General features: G+C 35.0%; 1 long non-coding RNA gene across 2 annotated transcripts in view; it reads left to right on the forward strand.

Moving 5' to 3' along the window:
* Window positions 1-10,553, forward strand: part of LOC147908640 (uncharacterized) — a 91,584-nt gene that overhangs the window by 63,641 nt on the left and 17,390 nt on the right. The gene's annotated exons all lie outside the window — the stretch shown is intronic.

Below are 10,553 nucleotides of genomic sequence, written 5' to 3' on the forward strand. Positions count from 1 at the left end.
ATCTCAGAAGAGAATGATATATTTTTTTAATCTTTATCAATCTCTATATCAATCATGAAATTATTTAACTTTATATTTCTTATTAGGGGCTTGAAACAAATTTATTGGTTAAGAATGTCAATAGTTAATTTTTTAGAAATTTTGGAGTCGATTTGTCTTAAAAAGAACAATATTACGTTGTCTCGTATAATTTTTAACGTATGATTCCTAAAATATCGATGCATAGAAATATGAATGGGATATAATAATTTAACGAAAGTAAAATGGGTAAACTGCCTTAACAAACGTCGCAATAAAAATTATTGTCGCGTCTGTGTTCCGTGGCTCAATGCGTGCTGCAAGGGATTACAAGGATAAAGAGAGGCGTGCAAGATAAGCAAATGTTTTTTTTTTCTTTTTTTTATTATTGGTAAATGTTCGAGACTCGCGCGTGACTAATCCTAATGAAAGCGGACAGCACGCATTGGTCGTGTTTAATGACCAATAGAGATAATAAATGTACACGGATAGCAAATATTAACGATTGTATGAATTATCTTCTTTTGTACCGACGACTCGGCAATAAAGATATCGTCCCATGATTACTGTCTCGTGCATGGAAAACACAATAGACGATCAAAACTCATTGCCGAAATTTTGACGCATAATATTAATGAAATCAGACTATTTATTGTAGCATATTCGTTATACATCTAACATTAGAAATAATACCGATCGTAACTTATTACATAATTATGAAAAGATAAAGGGATTGCTATAATTCCACCGAATTGTTTACAATATTATTTCTATCTCACAATTATTCTCTTTATTTAACTATTTTGAGATATCTACTATGATCTCGTAATCTATTATTTCGTTTACGTTAAACAACGATTCAATTTAAAAATCATTGCATTTCTTCTTGTTTTTTTTTTCTTTTCTATCTCTTGTCTATCCGCAACCGGCTTCAAGTTGCGGATAGAGGAAATAACATCGAGCCAAAATCGAAGAAATCTTCCATAATCCAGCCGGTGGTCTCTACTGTGCTCCTCCGGATGACCCGTCAGGCCGCAAAATATACTTGAAATTACGATCTATCCAGTCCAAGGGACGCTTTCTTGTCCTCGATTCGGCCCGAAGAAAGCGAGAAGGAGAGTCCTCTGGTCCTTTTCGAAAATTACTGAACGCGCGAGCGTGTGCGGCGCGTATCGTGCACGTCGATACAACGCACACCGTATCCACCAGGCACGCACACATCTGTAGTGCGCGATACTCACGCACCCACATCTACCGCACTGTTACATCGGTCTCTCGCACACACGCGACCGAGGAGTCTCGCGGCGGGGAGCGTAGGTGAAGCTGAAGAGAGGATACCCTGCAGTCCTCCCTTCGTTCCCCGTACTCCGGGAACAACGGGCCGACGACCAATGGAATTGCGAGTCCGGGGCGGTGCCTTTGGTGTCGGCCAACATGGCAGCTCTTCGTCTTGCTCACCCGCCGGCGGACACAGTGCTGAGAAAGATCCACTTCGTACGTCTCTCGTCGATACTCCCGTTTCCACCTATTGTTCCTCGCACGTTTCATTGTCGCGGAGCCTCGAGCCACGTCTCCTCTTGCCAGCCAGCCGCCAGAAATTTCACGATGCAGTGACCCACGTAATTCGGACCGGATAGACACATCTATAGCATTGTTTTCAGTAAACGCCAAGCACGGCCTGGCCGGACAGCTCCACGTCGCCGGACGCTGGACGTGAGGTGAAGTGCAAGCGACAGGTGAAGCGACCACCACGGCCGTTGTATCGTTCTTAATTTACAGCTCGATGTTCACGAGGAATATCACCAAGTGTCCCGTATCTGCTTGAAATCCAGCTTGAAATTTTCTACTCTGTTATATTATCTCTTGTACGAATCTTTTTGTATGTGATTTTAACATTAAATTAAATTATCCGACTGATTATTATTTTCAGAATCGAGTAATACTTTTATAAATTGGAGATACGCTTTTCTTTCTTTAAAAACAAGAAAATTGATGTAATAAAGAAGTTAATGATAAGATATATGATTTTTATTGAAATTTCAGACGAAAATTATTCGGAGATTTTAATATTGAAGATCTCTAAAAAGTGTGTTTTTTTTTGTACGTAAAGTTAATATTAAAAATGATCAATCAAATCTTAAAAATCATTTAGAATTTAAATTAAACGTTATTGCCCATCGTTTACATAATAACAATTACAGAATTGAGATTTGATATTGCGATTTAATTAAATTATACCCAATCTCAGCATTGACATTAAATCGCGATACTTGAGTCATTTTAAAATCGTTGCAAATAGCCACGCAAAGATATTTCTTTAAGTACGCCTCTGGTTTTTATTCCTGTTCGATTTATTGTTGCTCGGTTGAGTTCGGGAAACGTTTATTACTTCTTCTCCAGATCTATAGAGACTTCATGAACAAGCGTATAGGGTGTGTCAATAATATATCATTACAGGATTTTAGGCGACTTTGGTAACGGAGTTTTGGCGCGAGCCACAGCTAATCTCTCATGTAGATAATAATAATGACTGGAAAAGCATTGTACGTCTACCCGCGGAAAATTCATTTGGCCTGAAGCTCCGCATAACTTATAATGGCTTAGGTGATATCGCAAATTATTTTCCCACCGTGGCCTGGATTAAGCAGCGCCTGCCTAAAATAATTATCCCCGTTCTATCTACGCGAATGATAATGTTCCTATAAATACCTTAAAAGCTAAGAGCTCGTGCTTGAATTTTCCGATGCTCTAGGTAATCGTGTCGCGCAGTCGGAGTTAATTCTCAAACGGCCGGAAATATTATTATAGAAACTATGATTAGAATCAAATCTGATTGATTTTTTTTTAAATTATATTAGGTGTTGGAATTAATTCGTAGCGTTTTTTAATGAAAGAATGTTATTTATTTCACATGAGCATTAAAAAATACATTAATGAAAGTACTTCCCATCACTTGTAAAACGCTACGAATTAATTCCAACACCTAATATATATTCTAATAATAATTAAATAGTTGCAAACTTAGAGAAATTTATTAAATAGTGGTTTTGCTAAAATATCTAAAAATTTAGCTAGATATAGATCTGAAAATATTTTGTTTGAACCGTCAAAATGATTATATAGGATGCTCAAACTAGTTACACTGAGAAAAAATATATTACATTTTAATAAATATTTGTTTAAATAGTACCAGCTGAATATTTATTAAATGTAAACTAGTATTTATTTAGTACCATTTATTTAGTTAGAACCATCAATTTGATTCAACTATTATTTTTTTTTATTTAGTAAATATTGCTATAAATAAATGTTAAGTATCTAAATAACGTTAATAGTATCTAAATAAATATTTGTATAAAAATCGTTATGATTTATAACGATTTTTTTCTCAGCGTAGAATATTGAAACTTTTTGCAGCACTGTCATCAATGCTTGTGTGTTTTAAATAATTTTTTGAGGGTCGAACTTATTTTCAGATCTGTATCTAGCTAAATTTAGATGCTTCAGCAAAATCGTTATTTCCGTGTAGTGACACTAGTGACATAGGAATTTTGAAAACATAACAGCATATGTTTAATTAACATTTCCATCTAACAATTGCTTATATATTATTATTAAAATTTTACTTGACATATTATAGACATTTTGCAATTGTTATTTTACTAGATTAATTTTATTTGTAATTTCACGATTAAAATAAGACGCCAGCAATATTTTTCCGGATACTATCGTATGTGGTTGCGTACTCCGTTCGTGCGATGCGAGTGTACGTTCAAGGACCGACATAAAGATAAGTTCTTTCCACGAAGATAGTAGGAACAAAGATTGTAAGAAGGTGTGAAACGAGCCACGTGCTCTACTACGCGCTCATATATCACGGCCCTTTCTATTCTCTTTCTCTTCTTCTACATCGCTTGCCCGTTCTTTTTTTTTTTTTTGCTTGTCTCTTTGCATCCCTCTGTCATTCCGACGCTGCAAGGGTGCAGGGGTGGCAGCAGTCTATGAATATTCTCGTTCGCCCCGGCAATGAAATGATGAACGACACCCCCGTCCGACGTCACCCCCTCGACGCGCACCCCCGTACCTTTTGCCAGCATCCTTCCGAAAAGAAGAGCCTCACGCTCGGTTTCCTCCCGCGGTTCCTCCATGCGAACCGTACCATCGGTTCCTTAAACTTCTGCGAGCGTCGGGACCACCCTCGATCTCATTTATCAAAATCAAGCCACCGCTATTGGCAACTGACGTAATTGCTCGAAGACGTTGCACGCGTTCGATAGAATCGTTAAGAACTGTTTAGACGATCTATTTAGGCGTTTTCTAAAACCTGATCGGTATAACATCATATTGATATCGTTTCGAAAGTATACCATATATCGATGTAATCTTATTTTTTTCCTAATTTCTTTCTAAATTTGAACATCATGAAGTGAACAGTTTTTTTTTAAATACCATTACGAAAATTAACTTAAAAAGTACAGGTATATGTTTAATACAATGATAAAAATATAGAATATCAAATATTTTAAAGTCAGAATTTTTAATAATTTAATATTAATACTAAAATTAAATATTTCATTGATTGAATGATGTGCACGTGCCAAAATACATGAAAAGAACGATTTTTGCTAAAGAATTTAAAAGTCCAATTGGTAAAAAGATTTTTGCTAAAGTATTTAAAAGTTTAGCTGAATTGGCCCGCACGGAATAAGGGAGAGTTTGAATCCCAGCTGAGAATAACATTTTTCGCAATAAATTTTCTACAGTGTTTTAAAGATGTTTATTAGCATCAGTAATATTAAATTTAATTTTAAGAACAAAGCCCTGGTAATTTTGAGATAGTTTAAGATGACTCTTAGTTATATTAAATTTTGATATTGCACATATACAGAAAGAATTTTCTAATGCATTTAAAAATTTAGTTAGACATACAGATCTAACTTTGTTGGATTATTAAAATAATTATGTAGGAATCTTAAGATGTTAAAGCAATATTTTAATACTTTTGACATTCCAGCAATCAGCTTGAGTGTCTTACATAATTATTTTGATGATTTATCAAAATTATTTTCAGATTTTTAGTTAAATTTTTAGATACTGAGTCTTCTGAACTTTTTGCCTATTTCCTCTTTTTTTTCACGTTGGAAAGATAAAGAAAATTATTATCTCTTTTTTTCCTTGTTTTCCTTTTTTTTCGAGAGCCTTGTTCCAAATATCTAATCGAATATCTAAAAAGAATGTGATACCGAATATCCGATAATTTTCGATTTCTAGATTTTACGATCCGGCGCATTCCTAGATATTTGGGATCCAACTGTGGACGATTTCTTTCAAAAACAAAATCGTTTTGGCAATTTTGAAATTTGATTTAGGCCGAGGCAAAAATTTCTTATGAAAAATTTCATCTCAAAGTATAATAATTTAAAAGTTGCTATCTTAATGGGGAGAATACCAGTAATTTTCCGAACAATAAAAACTGTCGTTTGGTGGGAATTTGGGATGGTCCGTTACTAATTATGCTTTCATAATCGCGCAACGATCGTTCTCTGATTGGCTTTTATTTTTGCGACAACTTCGACGGCGAACTTGCTCCGACACATCCGGCGACGTGACACGAACGATTTACCGCGAGTTGAACGACGCGCAGCGGCTCGTCTCGTCTATGACTGACGGCTCATAAAACCTTATCATCTGTTGTTCGGCACGAGCAAACGAACCCCTCCCGACGCTATCGTCTCTCTTGGGTTTTACGTAAATACGAGAAACGATTAAACGCATGCGATTCTTCCAACTCCTAAACATTCGTGTTCTAGGTAAATTCTACGTCGTAACCTTTTTTTATCTTTATCTTACTTTCGGCCGGCCAGTTTCCAGAGATATTTGTATGTATCGTTATAAACGAAGTCTGCTAGATAATCATGGTGCGGACATCACCGAAATTTCTATCGCTTCTCTTATTCACAAATTCTTTTGTTAAACTTATTTTAAATTAAAAAATTAGATTGTTTTATTTTCTCGGAATTATTTATAGCATGTACCAATGTTACAACTACTGTAAATCTTGTTGAATTGTTCAATTAATGATCAAGGCAACTGAATGCCACTCTAAAAAAAGGGATTATCAACATTTTATGACAAAGTAGCGGAAATTGGAATGACTCATTGCTTTTTGAGTGATGGCAATGATAATAAGTTAATTTAATATAAAAACAAATGGGAAATAAGGAATTGGCGTTGTAGACAGCGTAATTTTACTTTAAAAAATCTTTCTCTCAATGAGAAAATAATCAGTATCATATTAAAATAATCATATTTCAGGTAATCTTTTAGCATTCTTCAGCAAAATAATATAAAAAAATTATTACAGTAGATGGTATCCATCCGGTCGCAATCATTGTAAGGAGTAACTATTCCTCCATCATAAAGCAAATTCCCCAATTGAAAAACTGTATGTTAGTCAATGACTAAGAAACTTATGATGTAATAATGATGTAATAATGATCAAAATTGTAAATTATTTCGATTATGAAATCAACAGTTATATAATTGAGAACGTAGCCAAAAAACATATTGAAAATTGAAAAAGGTATTCCATACCATTGTTAAAATCATGAATAATTTAAAAAAACTGACGCGAATTATGGCAATTAAAAATCTATTGATAATAGGTTATTTTAATAATTAATAACGAATAATAATAACGAGTTACTTTTTAGGGAAAAAAATGATAACGATGATTTCTTTTATAAGTAATTTTTTCAATCTTGCAGATAATTATGTTCCCGCTAATCAAATATAATAAATGTTAACAATACATGTATAACGTTTTTCTTGTACTTTCGATAAACCACGAATCAAATGACAACGATTAACGATAAGATAAAGAGACACTTATTTCTGCCATTTCCGAAGCAAATGGGGCGGCCATGAGTGTATGATTAATCTACTAAATGATTAAATGTGAATCTCATGTGTTAGAATGCATTGATTAAATAATTTATAAATATCAAAATTAAAAACTGGATAAAGAATAGAAAATTGTTACAATCAAATTAGTGTTAAAAAAAAAATATTTATATATATAATATTAGCGATGTGACAATAAAGTGATAGATTTAAGATACAAATAACTGAAAAGTAAAAAAATTATTATAAATTTTTACGATTGAATTAAAAAAGGATATTAACAATTTCAAAATAATTAAAATTTAACGTTTTAATTTTTAGTTTTTTATACAAAATAATAATCAACAATTTATATTTGCATTAAATGAATGATGGGTTTCCATCCGATATATATATATATATATATATATACACACACACACAGATTATTTTTTTATGTTAAAACGTTTATATTATTATGTGTCGAATAAACGTTTAGCGCAAAAATGAGTAAAGTTTAAAGTTTGAGCAATTAATTAATCCTTTATCGTCCAATATGCCACGTATTATCAATCGTAATCGTCTGATAAGAAGTGGACTCACTTTGACGACCTTGACGTACGTCAGTTACCCTTGCGACTACGGTAATTGTTACGTGTCCGCCTCTCCGAATGCTATACGTGTGCGACCTATAGATATGTTATACGCATCGCGTATTCGCATCCGTCAGATTTTCCGCGTCTGTGAGTCGACGCGACGTACGCTCCCCGTCGGCGACCGTAGGGAAACCTTTAGGGGTGAAAACACGCAGGGGATAGCGGCAATCTCCGTCGAAACGCATTTCTCACTGCGGTGGTTGGAAAACGAAATGCCTCGCGATTTTATTTCCGCGTACGGATCCCTACTATATTGAAAATACGCGTAGATTTAGCAAAATGTTGAAAAAATATTTTACAAGTACAGAATATTTAAATTAAAAAGATGTAAAATAGACTTATAATTTCAATGAAATAATAAATTTAAAGTATAATAAAATATGTTATTCCTATATTTTTGTCGTTTATTCGTACAACATTAATATGTCATTTGTATAAATCATTCGAGACCGGGCTTGTATAAAAATATCTTGATTTATTGTTGTAATCGATTGTATCCATAGTCTCTTGCTAATAATTTGCATGATCGGAGGTGTGTCGCGAATATACGAGAGAGTCGAGATGGCAGAAACAACCCTCGGAGTTGCGGCGCGTTGGGGCACGCACATAGGGGCGACGAGGACGCGTGTCCGCGTTCCCACGTGTCGACGACGCCGAGAATCATATCGGTGCACACGTATATCGCTGTTGTGTGCTGTCGTTCTGTCACGTTTCTCACTCGCGCGGATTCTATACCGATATTTGCCCTATTCGCGGCTGCAAGTGGATACTACCTACGACAGACAATCTCGAAATTCTGGATAAATAATCAACTATCTTGTAAAAAAATATGATCTCCTATGTTTGTGTACTTCGCGTTCCTATCATTCTTATATTTTTGCCAAACAACTTTATTAGGCGAGATTAATTATCGATTTTTGTAGAGGATTTTATTACAATATTATCACATATAAATTATTAGACTCGTATCTTAATATTTTATATTTGAGGATATACTTTGTATTTTGTATTTTGTAAATTTATGTAACAAAAGCACAACAAATTGTATAATTAATAGTAAATCAATGATTTTGGTCCACAATTTTGATTTTATTACATTCATATCGGCTCATAAATATTTATTCGCCGTATAATAAAAAAGATACATTCTGTTTAGCAGTCGTGTAAATTATTTGACAGTAATCGCAATCCATGTGACGATTGCAGATAAATCTAAGGAAGATTTAACGAGAAGATCAGACCTAGTCTTTGAAATAGGCGGAGATGAGAGCGCGTTAATTAACTAAAATCAGATCCGGATAATCGAAATAATCTCCGGGGCCACAACGAGAGGGGGATTAGACGTCTACCGAAATACTAATCCATTTGTTATACACCACCAGCAGTAAAATCTATCTGGGCGCGCTCCTAGAACGTTGTTATTTTAGGTGATATCTGAGAGTATGGCTGAGGAGACGCGAGGGGGGAACGGTGAATAGATTGAGGAGAGGCAGAAGGGAAATGCAGAGAACGGTCGTCGTCGCGCAGGTTGTGGGTCGAGCCTTAGCGAGGGAAGCGCCCGAGGACCCTCGAAGGTAATCTTGGCTCGTTCGCGGAGGGTTGCATTTTGATCCCCGGAGCTTCCGCCGTGGCACGATCTCTCCGCGCCACCTCTGCGTCCGGGCTCACGCATTTACTATAATTAGAACTTCCTAATTAACGAGCAAACGTCGCACGGGTCTGTCGTAATCTCAGGCTTGACCTTCCACCATCGTTTAGACGCCTTTTCTCGTCCCCGCGTTTTAATCCGCCTTCCTCCTCTTTCTTCCCGCACCGCCACCGTCTGCCCACTCGCGGAACATCAAGAAAAAGTGGAAGCTGCGCGCGGCACTAAAATTTATTCCGTTCTTTTTATTTCGAGATTACGGGAAATGTATACAGGGTGTCCCATTTTAATCAACGCACTTGAATTTCTTTCAAACCATACGAGAGATATCGAAATCTCATTTTTATGAGATTATATGATATCGAGGGGGATATATGTTATGATAAAAAAATTTGTTTTTGCAGGATGAAGAGTCTAAGTTAAATAAAGGTCAACTTCTTTAAATGGCTAGGTATATATTATAGTTTTTGCCTGGCGGAATTCGATGAGAATAACTCCTGAACACAGAAGATGCATATTACACAGGTTTATGTATAAGGTAGTTTAGGTAGTAAACATAATAATTATCACCTTACACAAGATTTAATAATAATATATTACATATTATATACAGCAATAATGTATTTAGTACGAACGATGTATGTATTGTATTATTATTATTATGTCTTGTGTGAGATGGTACTTATTGTGTTTACTATGTAAACTACGTAAACCATGGTATGAGTGCTACCATGTGCATTTTCTGCTACCCAGTGCTACCTTCTGTACTCAAGATTTATTCTCGTTGGATTTTGCGACGGACGACAGTTTAAATATGTATAAAGGCAATGATATTGTAAGCTCGCATTTGATTACTTGACCTTCGACGATCTTAAGGTCATAGTGCGTTGAGTTTCCTGATGAATAGGGCAGAAAGGTATGTAGTCGTTAAAAATTATGTAACTGTTACAAAAAATAAAGTTGACCTTTATTTGACTTTGACGCTTCCACGCTTAAAATTAAAATCTTTTTTATCAAAATATGTTTCTGTTACATTCCATGTTACATTACATTCCATGTAGTTTTAAAATCATTATAAATATCTTTGTGATATTTAATACTGTGAGGATATTTGAAATTATTTTGAGAGAGAGAGAGAGAGAGAGAGAGAGAGAGAGAGAGAGAAGGAGGGAGGGAGAGAGGAGAGAAAAATGTGATTTTCGTGAACTGGTATTCAATGCATATATTTCGTAAATCGATAAGAATACGTATTTTTGATATATATTTCCAGTGATTCTCTCGTTTGGCTAGTAGTTGGTATCCTTTAAAGTATACAAGAAATAATAATACGGCGAACATTCCCCGTTTGTTCC

This window comes from Acromyrmex echinatior, chromosome 9, assembly GCF_024713525.1.
Source record: "Acromyrmex echinatior isolate Ae372 chromosome 9, ASM2471352v2, whole genome shotgun sequence".
Lineage (NCBI taxonomy): Eukaryota > Metazoa > Arthropoda > Insecta > Hymenoptera > Formicidae > Acromyrmex > Acromyrmex echinatior.